The sequence below is a fragment of the Sorex fumeus genome, unplaced genomic scaffold (assembly GCF_029834395.1).
Source record: "Sorex fumeus unplaced genomic scaffold, SorFum_2.1 ptg000002l, whole genome shotgun sequence".
NCBI lineage: Eukaryota > Metazoa > Chordata > Mammalia > Eulipotyphla > Soricidae > Sorex > Sorex fumeus.
Window position 1 is genome coordinate 39,049,532 of NW_026606059.1, and position 19,076 is coordinate 39,068,607.

The 19,076-nt window shown below is 35.7% G+C and overlaps 1 non-coding gene across 1 annotated transcript; it reads right to left on the reverse strand.

Moving 5' to 3' along the window:
- Positions 1-538: 538 nt before the first annotated feature.
- LOC130022926 (U6 spliceosomal RNA) lies at positions 539-642 on the reverse strand. Its single transcript, XR_008792335.1, has one exon. It is a non-coding gene; the product is annotated as a U6 spliceosomal RNA (small nuclear RNA).
- Between the last annotated feature and the right edge of the window lie 18,434 nt (positions 643-19,076).

A 19,076-nucleotide genomic window follows, 5' to 3' on the forward strand; every position in this document is an offset into this window, starting at 1 on the left:
GTGTCATGTTAAGTAAAATAAGATTTAAAAAAGCAATGATTTCATTTGTATGTGGTATATAACGAAGGAAAACATTGGAGCAGATAATACCCATGGAAAAGAGCTCATATATTCAATCTAATATGTTGTGGTTACCAGAGAGAAAGGGGGAAGGAAGAGCAAGAGGAACAGGGGTTCAATTGACCTTGATGGAGTGATATTGATACTTTGGTGGTAGCTGTGGTATGGTAATGTGTGCTTTTAAGAGGCATAAAATTGTATACCTAAAATACATCTAGTCATCTTAATATTGTATCAGTAGGAATCTTTTATTTTATTTTATTTTATTTGTTACTGTGTTTGGCATATCGAATACGTCCCGAGATACTCTCGGTAGCTTGCCGGGCTCTCCGAGAGGGGCAGAGGAATCGAACTCTGGTCGGCCATGTTGGCTGCGTGCAAGGCAAACGCCCTGCTTTTTTAAAAATTTTTATTAGTGAGACACCATGAGGTACAGTTGTAGACTTACAAATTTTTGTGCTTGGGTTTCAATTATACAAAAAATATGGAATGCTTCACAAATTTGAGTGTCATCCTTGCTCAGGGGCCATGCTAATCTCTGTATTGTTCCAATTTTAGTATATGTGCTGCCGAAGAGAGCACATCAGTAGGAATATTAAATACAAAAATATCTACTCCAAATTTGTACTTGTGTGTTTATAGAAGCAGTATTCATAATTGTTAAAACTTGGAAACTACCAAAAATCCTTCAGTTAATTAATGAATAAATCAACTATTATAGATCCAGATGCTCAAACATTACTGTTACAAAAAATAACAAGCTATTAAGCTATAAAAAATGTAGGAAATTTGTGGGGCCAGAGGGTTAATATAGAGGTCAAGACAAATACCTTCCATGCAGTCCATTACATTTTGATTCCTGTCACCATATACTTCTCCTTCTCCCAATCCTGACCAAGTGCCTCTGAGCACTAATAGGATGGCCTGGGTAATCTCTGGTACTGCAGGACCCAAGTAGCAACACATCCTTGGACCCCAGCATTGAACTGCTGGTTTAGTTGACAAAGAATTGCCTAATTGCCTAGAGATTGGATTGGAGACATAGTAAATTGGATAGTGCACTTCCCCTCCACATATCCAACCAGAGTTCAATCTCTGGCATCCTATATGGTCCCCTGAGTCCATTCAGAAGTCCCCTGAGCATAGAACCAGATGCTCTGAGCACCACCAGATATCATCCACAAAACACAATTTTTCAAGAGAAAGTTCTGGGTTTCAGATCATCACTTGAGCAAACCCCACAAATTACAGTTCCTAAAATACAGCATTTTAAAATACATAATATTTATAAGACAAATCCGAAAAGGCTATTACTATATGATTTTAAATATGCAAGTTCCAAAAAGGCAATAAAAAATAAAAACAATGAATTGGGAATATAGAAGGGATAAATAAGGGCAATGTGGAAGATATTTAAAGCAATGCAACTACTCTCTAATGATAATTTAATAGTTTAATGACTAATATGTCATTATATATTTATCCAAACCCATAGAAAATAAAAAGCCAAATAAGCTCTAATGTAAACTAAATTTGCAGTGATGATTATGCTTTTCTTTGTTTGTTTATTTGGGGCCCACCCCTAGTAGTGCTCAGGGCTTACTCCTGGATCTCTGCTCAGGATCACTACTGGCAGGACTTGGCAACCATATATGGTGCCACCTGGTCGGCAGTGTGCAAGTTTCCTACGCACTGCATAATCACTCTGGCTCACAATGGTAGTTTTAGTGTAAGTTCATCAACACTAACAGATTATGGGGTTGCTGAAAATGAGGCAGTCTGTACATGAGTGGCAGCAGGATTATTGGGAAATCTATGTACTTTCTGATAAATTTTGTTGTGAACCTAAAACTGTTTTAAATATAAAGTCTGTATTTTTGTAAGCAAGATTGTATAAGCATTCTACCCGAAATTACTGTGCCAAACTAGGACTAGCTCTTTAACATCAAACTATTTTCTATATTTCTTCATACCAAGCAATAGTTTCATGTTCTTGAAGCTAAACTTGTTGAATATGTTTTCAGAGTAAGTCTTTGTACTTGGAAGTCTGGACACTGTAGAAGAACAACCTTACACTGCATGGTCAGTGTGAAGTTCAAGAATAAAGTATAGCAGACAAGTTATAAAGTAATTGTGAATAAAAAGTCTTTAAAAAGACATCAGAGGACTTGTCCCATAATTTTACAATCAAAAAATTTATTTTAATTCTTGATTTACAGACAAAATATTTAATAACCAAAAGAATATTTATTTATTTTATTTATCTATAAGAGGTAAGTTTTTTTTCAAAAGAAAATGAACATCTGTTCCCAGTGTTTATTTTTTTCCTCAAACTCCTACACTAAATAGCATATGAAATTTGATGAAAAAATTAATTTTATGTAAACTAAATGAAATGCTCAATATTCAGTCTTCTTTCAAAGGCTACTGTCTGTATTTTTATTTTTGAAATATTATAATCTGAGTAAAAACAAATATTATAAACAGAATCCTAATTCCAGGGGCCAAAGTGATAGTACAGCAGGAAGGGTGTTTACACTACATGTGATCAGCCCGGGTTTGATTCCTGGAACTATATTTGATCTCCTAGTCCTACCAGGAGAGATACCTGAGAGCCAAACCAGGAATAAGTCCTGTGCCTTTTTTCCACACTAAAACAGGTATAGACAAAAAAGAAATGACAAGGTTCATAAAGAAAATCAAAGGTAGTCAACAGTTACTGAAAAATAACATATACCAGACTATTTATAAAAAAACACATGCAACAATAAACATAACAACTTTCTGCCATTCATATAATCTTCATTATTGTCTATTTAGTAAACAAGGAAACTAAGCATAAAAAGGTGAAAAACATGCAAAAACGATCACACAGATCATTACAGATTAGAGTGAGATACAAACTGGTAATTCTGATTTTGTTTTTATTTATTTTTTGGTTTTGGGGAGCCACACGGGACGGTGCTCAGGGTTTATTCCTGACTCTGCACTTAGAAATCAGTCTTGTCAGGGTTCAGGTGACTACATGGGGTGCCAGAGATGGAACCTAGGTAAATACTTTGTCCTTTGTACTATCTCTTCAGCCCCAGTTTTTGTTTATAAAAATAAAAAAATTCCAGTATAAAAATAGCTGGAAAGCATCACTGTATCAAGAGTTTGTTTTCCATTAAGTTTGATAGCAATTAAAACGTACACAGTATCTTTGTCATTAAGGTACATAAGATGCATCTGGTAACTGGGTATATAAAATGAACTCGGAGTCCTAGTTGAATACATCAATTTTAGAATTATTACAAACTTTAATAAAATAAACAAATTCCACTTCCAGGCTTACAAAAGTAACAGGACTATAGGGATGGATCTGGAGAGTATTATGCTGAGTGAAGTCAGCCAGAAGGAGATGGACAGATACCAAATGATCTCTATTATATGTGGGATATAAAGAATGGAATAGCAAATGTCCCAAAGCAGCATAGTAAGTGAACTGATGCACAGAACTGACTTTACTATGGCAAGATGACGGCGGGTGGGAGGAGGGTGTTTGGGGTATGAGTGCAGATGTGCCGAGACAGTGGCATAGGGAACTGGACACACGAGTGTAGGGGGGTGGATTGGAAAGCTGTATGCATGAAACCTGAACATTGATAGTATTATAAATCATGGTGACTAAAATAAAAATGAAATAAAATGTAACAGGACTAGAATGTGCTCAAGCCTGAAGCAAATAAAACAGGCAAAACAAATAAAGCAATGTTTTTCGAGATGCCTTCTACCAGGTAATAGCAGAGATACCTGAGAGATAGGAAATAAAACAATGTGAGCCTTATGATTGTACCAGTTTACTATCTAGGAGAAGTTTTCAGACTTCAGCGTAGTCATGGGAACTTACATAAAACCAGAAGACTTTCTGAGTTGAGAGCAAAGTCAAAAGTCTAGGAAGACCAGTAAAAACTGACTTCACATGACAGAATTTTAGAGTAAAAAGTTATGCCACAAAAGGATGAAAATATTTTTTGTTTCAACTAGTAAGTTTGGGTAAAACTTTGTTATTTTTACAGTCGTTGGTCAGATTAAAATCTAGCATTCAACAATTAAAATTAGCAAATTCTTTTATTGTTAAGCATACAAAGAAACAACAACAACAAAATCTACAATGAAAAGGAAAAAAATGGATGGATGAAAACTCAGAACTGGTACAGATGTAATTAGTAGGCAAGAGTATTAAAGTTGTGTTCATTATTATATTCTATATGTGAAAAATATACATTTAGATGCTAAAACTAGAACAAGGTAACTGCTTTGGATAGAATTCCTGCTAATTAGAGGTGACAGAATAAAATATCGTTGTACTTAAAGACAGCTTAGAAATCTGTGAAAAACCTACATGCATCATAATGCATCATCATGCACATGTAATTGGCATTTTTAAAGGAGTGGCTAGAGGAAAAAGAACTGAAAAAAATCACCATTTTTTTCAAATTTGATGAATATTATAATTCTGATTACAACTGAATTGAAACTAATTTAAGAAACATAATAGACTCCAAGCACTCAAAGAAGATGAATATTACATCATGATGCACCGTAATCAAAATGCTCCAAAGCAGTGATAAAATCACTAAAGCAGAGAAAAATATGGAGAACAAATACATAAATTGCAGTATACTTTTCATTGGAAACAATAAAATCAAGAAGACATTGGAATAGTCTTAAAATCTTAAATGAAAATCAACTTCTTAATGTCGAATTCTATTACAGCAAAAATATCTTCCAAGAAGAGAAAATAAAATTCTTTATTTAATACCTGTGTATGTAAAAAATGTAAAGAATTCTCCACCACATGTCTACACTATGAAAAATAAAGAGAGCAGTTTTTCGAGAATGCAAATGATAGAATATGAAAAAAGTAAATCTCACAAGGGAATGAAATGCCTCAGAGATAACAACTATATCATCATATACGTATATGTGTGTATTTACCTTATTACTTAACTTTACTAAATGAAAATAGACTAAAAAAATAAAACTTTAAGAATTATTGAGAAGTTTACTCTATATATAATTATGATAATAGCCTGAGATTGGAAAGAGTTAATATGAGTATAATAATGTATTATATGTAATATATATTAATGTATTATATATATATGAAAGAATGATAGATCTTGAAGATAGACTGTTGAATTAAAGATAGCTACTTTAAGCCTTAAGGCTAATATTAAAATTTAGCTAACAAAAGGAATAACATATAATAAAAAGTACTCTATTTGATAAGAACCATACGCTGAGGATAGGTATGGGAACAAACATGGTAATCTCTCAGTACCTGTATTGCAAACAATGGTGCCCCAAAGGGGAGAGACAGAGACAGAGAGAGAAAGAAGGAAGTGCCTGCCATAGATACAGGCTGTAGGGAGGGTGGTGGGAGGGAAACTGGGGGACATTGATGGTGGAAAATATACGCTGATGAAGGGATGGGTGTTGGAACACTGTATGACCGAAATCCGATCTTGAGCAGTTTTGTAACTCTATCTCATGGTGACTCAAAATAAAAATTAAAAGTTAAGAAGTAATCAATTTTTCTAAATAAAGTGGAAAAAAGATAATGAAAAGGATATGTGGAAGAAGAAAAAGGTGATAGAATTTAATATATTACTGATTTTATTAAACATAAATGGAACTGATATACGAAGTTATTGCAGAACTTTCATTACGGAACCTGAAAATACTACTGTATTGCACCAACATCATGATATGGTAATGATATAAAATATGAAAAACACTCAATATCCTGATATATTATTACTGCTCAATAACACTTATCAGCTATAACCATAACCTAGCTCCACAAATAAAACAAATATTATGAGGGAATAACCAATAAAAGTGTGAAATAATGCAACATATTAAGGAGCTAATGAATGTGTAGTCTCTTAAAGTCTCTCTTACTATTTATATTTCCCATATAGTTCCCAGTAGTTGTCAATGATTGCTGTTTTACTGAAATAACATTCTGTACAGGAATGCATGTGTTTTAAGGATTCAATTTCATGCCTCTTCAAACTGTGTGAAAAACTATTCCACAACACTCCAAGTACCACTGTCACTTAATTACTGTCACTTGGACTTCCTCCTGTTTTTGATTTCTCCTCCCTATTTCTCCTCCCTATCCATAGCACCACTCTGAGTTCTGAGTCCATAGATTTTTTTTCTTTTGATATTGTCTGTTCCCAACTTTTGCTATTCTATATTCTACATATGAGTGAGTTTATTTGACATTTGTGTCTTTTTTCTTCTGACTTAATTCACTTACTATAAGCTCCTCTAGTTCCATTCATGTTACAAAAAGCAAGATTTCATTTTTCTTTTGGCAAATAGTGTTTCATTGTGTATATATACCACATTTTTCTTATCTATTTACATATCACTGGACACTTTGATCGTTTCCATGTATTTACTCTAGCAAATAGTGCTGCAATGAACATATCTGTGCATATATCTTTTCAAATCAACCTTCACTACCTCATACCCTGCAGAAAGGTTAACTCAAAATCGATTAAAGACCTGGAGGTCAGATCCAAAACCATAAAATATATTGAAGGAAACAGCCAAAACACTCCATGGTATTGGCCTCTGTGATGTATTTAGGGATTTGCACTCAGCGACAAAGGTAGGAAAACAGTAAAAAGTAGACAAAAGGGATTATAGCAAGCTAAAATGAAAAGACACTTTCACTAAAACAAAAAGTAAAAACTACCACTACTTCATAAGAGAAAATATCAACAAACAATACCTGAGAAAGGGGTGATATCCTAGACCTATAAGGAGTTACAAAACTCAGCAACGAACAACCCCACCAAACAATGGGAAAGAGCCACAGACATTTCCTTAAAGAAGACATACAGATGGCCAATAGGCACAAACAAAAAACTCATTATCCTTATCATCAAGGAAGTGCAAATCAAAATGACAAGTAGATATCACCTGATACATGTGAGAATGGCCTATATGATAAGGCCAGAAATAACAAGTGAAGTGCAAACATATGGAGATAATCCAAGAGCCCAATAACAGGATTAAATCTTAACTGATGCTTTTAATTAAATACAAATGTTTTGTCTACCATTAAGACCTGTATCCTTTTCTTTTCAAATCTTACATAATTGTTACTAAAATAACACAGAAAATATGTTATTTTCTATGCTCTAACTTAGACTTTAACAGTCTATGTTTTCTAGGAAAATAAAATTGCTCTATTTTGAAACCTAAAGTACGCAAAAGAAATATCAACTAAAGCAAGTGAAAAAAAATATTTTGAATAAGGGTTGGTAAAGTAGATATCTCAATGGGTTAGGGAATGTCTTTTGCATGCATGAAGCCATAAGCTTGATCCCCTGACCTAAATGCTCCTCTACCCAGTACTGCTAAGTGTGGTCCTGGTGGCTCTGAGCACTCCTAGGGAGCCCCTATGAAATATTCAAAACAAAAATATGTGAATTTGTTAGGTTGTCATTTATAATCAAAAGTACCTTAGATTTGAGGTGGAGAATGGGCACTGGTGGTGGGATGGGTACTCGATCATTGTATAACTGAAACCCAAGCACAAAAACTTGTAAGTCTACAACTGTATCTCATGGTGTTTCACTAATTTAAAAAAAAAAGTACCTTAGATTTGAAATGATAATTGCTTTTCATAAACAATAACAGTAAAATATAGTGACAACTCCTTCTTGAATACTTCAGATTCGTTTTTGAGGGGCCAGAGAGATCATACAGTAGATAAGCACCAAGCACACCAGGAGTGATCCCTGAGCTCAGGAATCAGTTCTGAGCACAGCCATGTGTAGCATTACACTGTAACACTGTCCTCCAGTTGTTCATCGAATTGCTTGAGCGGGCACCAGTAACGTCTCCATTGTGAAACTTGCTTGTTGTTACTGTTTTTGGCATGTTGAATACGTTATGGGTAGCTTGCCAGTCTTTGCCGTGCGGGCGGAATACTCTCGGTAGCTTGTGAGGAGCGGAGGAATTGAACCCAGACCAGCCAGATGCAAGGGAAATGCCCTACCTGCTATGCTATCACTCCGGCCCACAACCAGGTGTGGCAAAAATATTTAAAAATTTAAAAACAATACTTTCAGGGTTAATAAGTAAAATAGCAGAAATCCAAAACCATCATTTAATTCTTGAACCCAGCTATAGAAAGCAAATCATTTCACAATGCTTTTTCAGCATGTCTGTTTGGGGGGGGGGGTAAACTCTAAATAATAATGGTGCATCTTTTATCGAAACAATGAATCTAGTCAAAGTAGATAGAGTGTTAACTACAATTCATCTGCCTCACAGGCATTGGGGGTGGGTGGGAGGTGGGGGTTTATTGGGGTTCTTCGTGGTGAAAAATAAGTATTGGTAAAGGGAAATGTGTTTGATTTTTTTTTATTTATTTATTGAATCACTGTGGGAAAGATTACAAAGCTTTCAGGTTTATGTCTCAGTCATGCAAATATCAAACACATTTCCCTTGTGCTTCTGGGGCCATGGCCGTGCTGGAGAGCCGCTCGCGGGGGGCGACTGGTGAGCTCGGTAGGGCGTGAAGGACGGACCGGAACGCCCCCCAACCCATGAGGTTTTAGTCGCCCCCACTCCCCCGGCTCATACCTGCTGTCCACAAGGCTCCCATGTGGCCGCCACCTTTCTTTCCAGAGAGGAGAGGGCGAATGGGGCAACACCCTTTCCCCTCCGGCAGACTTGATGGCCTGGATCAATGCATACTCCGTTCACTTTTCTGCTCCAAGCTGCTGGGTTCTGCATTAAGTCCTTGTGCTTCTGGGGCCGTGGCTGTGCTGGGGAGCCGCTCGTGGGGGGCAACCGGTGAGCTCGGTAGGGCGTGAAGGACGGACCGGAACGCCCCCCTTCCCATGAGGTTTTAGTCGCCCCCACACCCCCGGCTCATACCTGCTGTCCACAAGGCTCCCATGTGGCCGCCATCTTTCTTTCCAGAGGGAGGAGGGTGGAAGGGAGCAACACCCTTTCCCCTCTGGGCAGAAATGATTGCCTGGATTAACGCATAGTCCGTTCACTTTTCTGCTCCAAGCTGCTGGGTTCTGCATTAAGCCCTTGTGCTTCTGGGGCTGTGGCCGTGCTGGAGAGCCGCTCGTAGGGGGCAACTGGTGACCTCGGTAGGGCATGAAGGACGGACCGGAACGCCCCCCTTCCCATGAGGTTTTAGTCGCCCCCACACTCCCGGCTCATACCTGCTGTCCACAAGGCTCCCATGTGGCCACCATCTTTCTTTCCAGAGAGGAGAGGGCGAATGATGTGTTTGATATTTGCATGACCGAGACCTAAACCTGAAAGCTTTGTAACTTTTCCCACAGTGATTTAATAAATAAATAAATTATTTAAAAAAACACAATAAAAAATAAATAAAATTTTAAAAACAGAGAGAGTGCCATAAGATGTAATGGTGGAATCAAGGAGGCACCTGTTATTAGTTATAATATATATATAAAATATATGTATTATAATTAATAATAGCACTGTAGCACTGTACTCCCATTGTTCATCAATTTGCTTGAGCAGGCACTAACGTCTCCATTGTGAGACTTATTGTTACTGTTTTTGGCATACTGAATATGCCACAGGGAGCTTGCCAGGCTCTGCCGTGAGGGATAGTATATATAAAATTAGACAAATCCCATTGCTTGAAATTACTAGAACAATTCTGTTACTTTATATGGCATTTCTCAGTTACTTGCTGATGGGGAAAAAATGATACTTTATGCATCCCTATGCCACTGCTTTCTTAATAATGGACATTACAAATTAGAAAACTGATTGAGGGAACTTTCTTGGTCTCAAGCACAGAATGTTTAGCAAAGACACCGACACTTACCTCGTTTCTCAGCAATTTAAGCCTCATTTTCTCTTTACTTTTAAAGAGATGACCCATATAAGTCATTTTAAAAAATACAGATGACAGGTGTAATGTTATTGTGTTCTTTGAGATGTTATCTCCATAGGCAAAACACTAGAAAAATAACCAAGATGCTAGTATTTTGTAGGCAGTGTAACTTTTCTTGTTCCAAATAATATTGGGTTCAAAAGAAATGTTGACTTATTAGAACTGACTGGTTCACTAGACTGATCTCTTATTCTGGACTGGCAATTAGACCATGTAAACTGTGTATGTCAATAAGACCCTAGCTTATAGATTTGCAAATAAGTGAATGGAAGGCAGATCAAGTGTAATCTAATCACAAGGCTTAACCTTTTTCAGATACCATCTCATTCTGGTCTAAGAACCAAAGTGAAATCTTTAAATAAAAAATGTAAAATAAGAGAAATGAAAGAAGACACAAAAGTATTATAGAAACATACACCTCTGAAAATAACCTGCTATACAAGCAAGAAATAAATTTAACAAGTTTCTTTCCATCCTTTATACATGTGAAAAAATAAATATTGAATTACTAGCATACAGTCATAGAAAGTGGACAGCAGAGATTGAAAAAGGAACTAGAAGAGACCTGAAAGATAATACTGGGACTAACAAAATTAGTATCTAAATTGGAAGGTGCAAAAAAAAATTAAATTGATAGTGCAGAGAATTAAAACTTTATTATAGAGATAAAAATTTAATTCTCCAATATTAAAAAAATTAAACCATAATTGGAATCCATGGTACTATGCTACGAATATTTCAATTAATACACTAAAACAAAAGTGGTGCTGGCCAATCAATCAAGAAAAATATTCTAAAGTTGAAAGTTGATAAAAAAACATTTACACCGAAAATAAATCTATATAAAAAGAAATTTAATTGCCCAGGAAAGGGTGAATATACATTTGTCTAAGTGCTTAAAAAATAATATTGTTATAGAACATTTATAGACTAAAATCAGAACAACACATCAAATTTAGGAAATTCAGCTAAGCATTTTTTAGAGAAAAATGCATAAACTTGGATGAAATTCTATATTGAACAATCTTAAGTGATAGACAATAAATCAGCATTAGGAAAATTGTGGGAGATAAATTATAGAAACAAATTCCAACAAAAATTAGGATTTATTTATTTGATTATCTGTCAGTTTCCAGAAGGTAATATTTTTTTTTTCCCCCTTTATTTTATTTTATTTTTTTTTAAAGTTGTAGATTTACAATTTTTGTGCTTTGGTTTCAATTATACAATGATCAGATACCCATCCCTCCACCAGTGCCCATTTTCCACCACCATGGATAATATCCCTCCCACCCCCATCCCCCCATCCCCCCGTCTCTGTGGCAGGGCAATCCCCTGTGTTCTCTCTCTCCTTTGGGTATTTTTAAAAAATTTTGGGAACACTAATTTCATAGTTGATACCAGGATGTAGTCTAATATTCAAAAATTTCCCTGCTTTCAGAGGACAATTAGTCATATAAATTCACTTGAGATTCTAATCTCTCATTAGCATAGGATATATATGATATGTTGACTTTTTACTTCTGTTAACTCTAAGCACAAAATCCCTGATATTTCCTGACTATTATTAACTCCCCCTCCAAATGCCTGCCACCAATCTACAAGTCAATGTATATTCTTGGAATCACATTTCTTGTCTAAAATAGTCTATTTTTCCAACCAAGCATGTTATTGGCTCTTTGAAAAAAATATACAACACTTTATTTTTAAAATGCTAGAACAGACGAAGTTTTGCTTTATATAGGTCAGACCATATTCTCAAAAATAAATAAGGTTCAAAATTATTTTTTTAAGTTGCTAACTTTTGTGATTTGGAGACCACACCTGGCACACCTGGCTCTAGACTCAGGGATCACTCCTACAGGGACTCAGGGACCATGTGGGGGTGTTTCAGAAGAGGGCCAGGTCAGCTGCTATCAAGGCAAGAGCCTTACTGATTGTACAATCTCTCTAGAGACTCAAAATTCTTTTGTTTGTTTTTGGAGTTATGCCCACCAGTGGCTATAGCTTACTCTGAACTCAGGGGTCACTCCTGGCTGGCTTGGGGTACCATATAGGATACCAAGAATGTCAGACTAGGTAGGCCAGTGCAAGGCAAACACCCTACCAGCTATAGTATCACTCCGGCCCCCTCATACCATGACCCATAATCTGTACTTTAATTCAGTTATGATGGTTTTTAAATTTATCCTTTGAAAAACCCAGAAGAAAAGATCATTATGAATGAATTTGTATAGTTCAGATATTGTTTTTTGGGCTTTCATTTTGTTTAGGGTAGGACTACAGCTGTAGGGCTTGAGGGACCATATGTGGTGCCAGGAATTGAATCCAGGTTAGCTGTATGCATGACAAGCACTCTACCCACTGTATTGTCTCTCTGGTCCCAGTTATTCCATTTTAATATTTCTCTGGCCTCTTTCCATTATGCAAATGAAAGAGTAATCACAAAATTAACCCAATTGCTTATACATATTTTATATCTCACATGTTTGAAAGAATAAATCTAAGAAATATTGATGGGGCATTTTACCAGGTGAACAAAATGCTGATATGTCTTAAATTACCTGGTAAAATTCAGATGATTTTCAAATGTTATATTGTTCCTAGTACAAATATTAAACTGATTTCAAACTGTGCAATATGTTGTAGTGATTTGATATTTAGTGGGACTATATAATAAAATTGAAAACTTTTATATGAAAACTTTTTTCTTTAATAGCAAATAAGGCATTTATATTTTATTTCCATTTAAGTAAGAATTCAATCAGAATTTTTGTTTGTTTTTGTTTGATTTGGGGGCCACAACCACTATTTCTCAGGGCTGACACCTGACTCTTTACGCAGGAATAACTTCTCCTGGGTACAGGAGACCATATGGGCTACCAGGGATTGAACGTGGGTTGGCCATGTGCAAAGCAAGCACCCTATTCGCTAGACTATTAGTCTGGCCCCACTGATTAAAAAATGCAACCACATGATCTTTGAGCAATGCAGATAAGAAATTATCTTATAAAGTAGGATTATGATAATTTGAAATTAAGGCTTTAGAAAGATAAAGGTTGAATTTGTTTATATAGGTAGATCCCTAATCTCAAATAAAACTGGTGTCCTTATTAGAACATGGGAAGCATTAGAGAAATGGGTCAGTGTTTAAAGGGTATAGCTTTGAGATGTAAATCCCCAGATCTGACCAGGTCACTGCCTGTTCCTCCAAGCAACATCAGGAATAGCCAGAGGGGGGCAGGGGAGGGGGGCAGCTCTCACAGTGATAGGCCCAAGCAATGAATGTTATTTTTCTAGACTCTTGCATAGAACCATCATCAAGGTTGACCAGGTATGACTAGGATTAATCATCAGGCACTTTAAACACTGCTTGGGAACTTCTTACACAGAGGCAAGGATACTCTTCCAATTTCATCCCTTTCCTCTCATTTGAGATAGAAAAGAGACCTCAAAAGAAACCACTGTGATTTCACTTTCATCTTGAATTTCTTGGCTGCAGACTCAGAAATAATAAGTTTTTGTTGATAAACTACCCAGTCTGAGATTTTATCTATGAAAACCTGAGCAGAATGCATTTAGTTTTTTTTTTCTTAAAGAAAATTCTTAAAATATGTAAAATCAAAGTCCTATAAACCTTGGATATGATCTTCAGACTAATAATAAAAACAAAGAGTATACAAGTTGAGGATGGGGAAATAGAAAAGACCCTACTTTCTTTCCTTGTGATTACCATTTAATCTAACACAAACTGCAATCTTCCTGAGTAAATTATCAAAATAGAGTTTAATTATGAGCAACTTCAATTTTTCAGAATGAAGAGATTAAAATATTAGAAGAAGTATTTCTGTTTCTGTACATTAGGTGTTAATCTTCACTAGTAGTCAGAACTCAATAAATAAATAATATAATAATCAAAACCATTATATTAATAGTATTTCATGAGCTCACTGCTTGTGATTGCAGTTCTCATTTTAGTCTCACTATAAACAGAGCTTACATAGACAGGAATTCATATGATTAAACATCCTACTTGCAAACATGAATATATTATGAACTGTTAATGTGATACATTAATAAGTTATATCATGTGGCACAGATTTGCTATTGGGATCTGGAGAACATTTTCAGTTACTTTTTTTTTAACTTTGAGGCAATTGATTTTGACAAATTGAAAGAAGACATAAGTTGCAGAGAACATTTTTTTTTCTAGGACAGAGGATGCAAGATAAAAGGCAGTTACTCTAAATTTTTGGAGATTCACTTAGCCTGCCAGATCACTAATTATGATATTTAGTCTAATTAGAAAGTAACCATACTCAGAAATTTTTGTTGACTTGTATCATTTGCCACACATTAAGACATAGCACTTTTCCTTTTCAATCTGAAGGAAACAGATAACAAAGATAGTTTCTGTTTGAGATAAAGTTACTATAAAATAGTTTTCCATTTCTTAACATATTATATATCATCACAATATTGCTAGCTACAACCACAATGATTTCCCAGGACATTGTGTGGTTTATGATGAAATATGAAAACATAAGTGAAATCTAGTGGTATGGAATTATCAAGAGTCACTAAGACCTTTCTATTCTTATAATGCCATAACATGAGGTATCCAATAAGTGAAGTCAAATGATATGCTCTCTACAACCTAAGTAGGTCTAGTAAGCCAAGGTAAGAAAGAAATCATTATCCATTATGTATAGCAATATAGACTTAGGCATTCTGAAAGTAATTCACAAAAAGTATATTATAGAAAATAGATTTATAGAAGAATTCAGATGAACTATGTTAGCTTATGTAGAAGTTTGCCATATGAAAACTAGAAAATCAGAAAAGTGATCTCCACAGAAAGTAATCAGCACTTGCAAAGATTTGAGTCTAAGAAGTATAGTATTTTCAATTACTGAGCAAAGGTTTATTAAAATCAATTATATTATGACATTCTATGAAAATGTGATAGCACAAAGAAGAATATAATCCAATCTCTTGTCATATTTTGATAACCCTCTCAGTCAATATATTTCAAATATATATTCCAAATTAATGATAGCTGTGTTTCAACATATCAGATTTAATTTAGAATATTTTGCAAAAAATTCCTGAAGCAGTAATGCTTTATACTTTTTTTTAGAAGACTGATTCTACAATACAAAAGAATATTAAAAAATAACATTTTCTCAGTTATTTCTCAAAATCTTTCTCTACCCAAACAATCTTATTCCAAATCAGAATGACTGATATCTGATTTTTCTATAAAGTGATAAACCAGGGCCAGCTCACAGGGCTCAGTTTTCTGAGCTAATGTAATTTTGTTTCCAATAACAATGTAGTTATTTCTTTTTGAAGAGCAAAGATTTCATGCTAGAAGTAGTGATGTGGAGATTAAGGTGATATTGCACACATCACAACAAACCCTAGCAAGAAAACATTTGGGAGGGGGAAAAAAAAAGTAAAGGTAACAGTCAACTCAGATAGTCCAAATTGCCAGTAACTCTGAAACTATAGTCAAAATTTCTGGTGCTTTGTTTCCCCGGTCCTCACACCCTGATTTTGTAAATATGTGGGGGTTTTTTTGTTTATTTGTTTGTTTGCCTTTTTGGATCACCCCCCAGCGATGCACAGGGTTTACTACTCCTGGCTTTTTACTCAGAAATTACTCCTAGAGGTGCTCGGGGGACCATATGGGAATCGAACCCTGGTTGGCTGTGTGCAAGGCAAATGCCCTACCCGCTCCAGCCCCCGGTATGTGTTTTCTAATTGTTTAGATTGTGTATATTGTTAGCAGTCATAGAAAAGTTTTACTTAATTATTTTGTAACACTTCATGCTATCATACATAGTGGCTGTTTGTATTTTAGCATTACCTGGAGAAGGCAGAAAGCCTTACATATGTGCTCAAAACGGAAAAATATCTATGAAAAGATGCTGTGTTGTCGTTTTTAATTTTAAAATTTACTCACCATAATATGCAATGCTGTTAATGATAGAGTTTCAGGTATCCAATGTTTCATCTTTAACTTCACCACATTAACGTTCCTCCTCAGACTCAAGGGTCCCTCCCATCTTCTCCACGCCAACTCTTTATCAAAGTTTTATTCTGTTTTGTTTTACTTTTTGGGGTTTGAGTCACATGCTTACCGTACCATTGAGACATATGATTTGACCATTGATGCCTCAACACCACGAAACTGTTCCGAAACTTTAATTTTTTTATCAATCCACCTTATTTCCACCACTGCCCTCCTCCCTTGGCATTCTTATCTCTGTAATCAAGAGCTCAGGGGTTGCCATAGTTCAACACTTCTTGTTCCCTTTCTCTTGTACCTCTATATTCCACGGGTAAGTGAGAACATCCTGCATTTGTCTTTCCTCAACTTCCTCGGCTTAAGATAATAGACTCCAGTTCCATTCAGGTTGCAGGAAACTGCACAATTTCATTATTTCTGAATGGTTGTATAGTATTCCTTCATGTATATATACCACAGTAAGGCAAAATAGTTCATGCAATCAGATAATAGAATATTAGTTATTTAGTTTATTTTTAAATTTTATTTTCATAAATTGTTCATAATAATGGATTACATTCAATATTTTGACACCAATCCCACCACCATTACACCTTTCCACCACCATTATTTTGAATTTCCCTACCTCCATTCAAACATGCTGAATGGGCATATGCTAGATAATTTATTTTGTACTGCTTATTACAAATAGTATAAGATGTTGCACCACTGGAAAGCGGCCACGTGCTTCTAGAATTCTAAAATTTTAGATAATTAGGATCTGGAGAAATCTCTGCAGTGAGCTGCTTAGTTCCGACATTCTTTTGTGTGTCTCTGGATCATGGTCATTAATGAGTTTAAATAGCAGTAGGCGCAAGTTTGTAGATATGACATCCAGGATCCCATAGGGACTGGGAGATGAGAAGGACCGTCTCATCCCATATCACTTGAGGCCTGGAGTTTGCAGCATTGCTCCCGCATACCTGCACTTCTCACTGGATTCTGGAAGGTGGAGGCTGCCAGGATTCCTAGGGGGCAGACGACGGGACAACACCTACTCCTGTCTAAGGTGTCCCAGTGAAATCAGCCTGGTGCAACATCTCAAGGTATCTCTCCAGCAGGCTGCGTGGTTCTGAGATTCTTTTGTGTTTTTAATTATTTAGTTCAGTGTTTGTTTTATTAAAAAGCATAATAGAAAGTTTATACATATCCATCTGTATTTGTTTGTTGGTCACACCTAGGACTTGGAAGACCATATGCAGTACTGAGGATCAAACTTGGATTGGTGAGGTGTAAGGCAACTGCCTTCCATACTGCTCTTCCCACTCCTATCAGTGTTTGTCTTGAAAAACAAGTGACTTCTTTCTAGTGCTCTGTCTTACGAACAGACTAGTTATATTGTATAATATTGAAGTCAGTGTATTTATGTCTTACCGTTTTATGATATGGTAGCTTGTTAAAGCACAATATTGATATTATTTTGTCCTCCCTAAAACAAACTTAATACGCAGTTTAAAATTGAAAATGGTGAAACTAGAAACCAAACACTATGAGACGCCTTTTGCATTCTCTTGAGACTTTTAAAAAAATATAAATTAAAATTTGCCAAAATAGTTTGGCAAACTCCTTCCTTTTAAAAGAGAAAATTTACCACTACGCCCCCACTTCCCAATACACACACACACACACACACACACACACACACACACACACACACATACACACAATCTACCTTGTTTAAGTGAACAAACAGATTATACTCCACAATTGCCCCTGAAGTTACTAATATTCCCCCCGATCATTCCAGCACTCCCCAGAATGCCATATAACTCACTTTAGGAAACATGATGATCTAGTTGACCATTCCACCTCTAGGAGCTAAGCTGTCCTTAAACGTTGAACCAAACAAGTCACCCTATTATTCAAATGAAAAATGACCTGCATGGTAAAGCCTAGCAAGCTACCTGTGATGTATCTGATATGCCAAATACAGTAACAACAGGTCTCACAATTTATTGTGAGACGTTCCTAGTGCCCACTCAAGCAAATCGATGAACAATGGGAGGACAGTGCTACAGTGCTACACGTATACATATATATTAACTCATGAATAAGATTAAAATATTAGTGTGGACATGTGAATGTCTCAAATACATTTGGGAACATAGTAAAACATGCTCACAACAAACATATTCAAATATTTTGACATACCATGTTGAAGATTGGATAATTCAGATGATGAAAGGAAGAATTTGAAAGTTATTGAACCAAATGTTGACCATTGCAAAGAACTTAGACCTGTGTTAGAGAGTAAATTGGGAGAGGCTTAATGATAGTTTAAGATGTTTATACTATATCTAATTGTCCAAAGAGAGAGAACAAGTGATTTCCTGAACTAATTTTAGCTATAATTCAATCAATCAAGAAAACTTCAATCACTGATTAAGCATGTAAATAAACAGAACCAAAAGCACAGGGTTTTAGACTTCCACTTATACAGGCATAGTATGTTCATAATATTCTGTATGAAAACATTTTATATTAATCAAAACCTAAATATCAAACTAATGCAGCATTATAAATATAGTTTAACACATATAAGCTTATAAACCTAGTAAAACATGCTCCCAAATGTATTTGAGACATTCACATGTTCACACCTAATATTTTAATCTTATTTGTGAGTTAATATATATGTATATGTATAGCACTGTAGGTCTGTCCTCCCATTGTTCATCGATTTACTGGAGCAGGCACCAGTCTCAAAACAAATTGTGACACTTGTTGTTGCTGTTTTTGGCATATCAAATATATCACGGGTAGCTTGCTAGACTTTGCCGTGCAAGCAAGATATTCTCGGTAGCTTGCCATGCTCTCGGAGAGGGGCAGAAGAATTGAACCCAGGTCGACCGTGTGCAAGGCAAACGCCCTACCTGCTGTGCTATCACTCCAGCCCATGTACATGTATAAGGTAAAGGTAAAGGTAAAGGCCCTCCCGTTGATCATCGATTTGCTCGAGCGGGCCCAGTAACGTCTCCA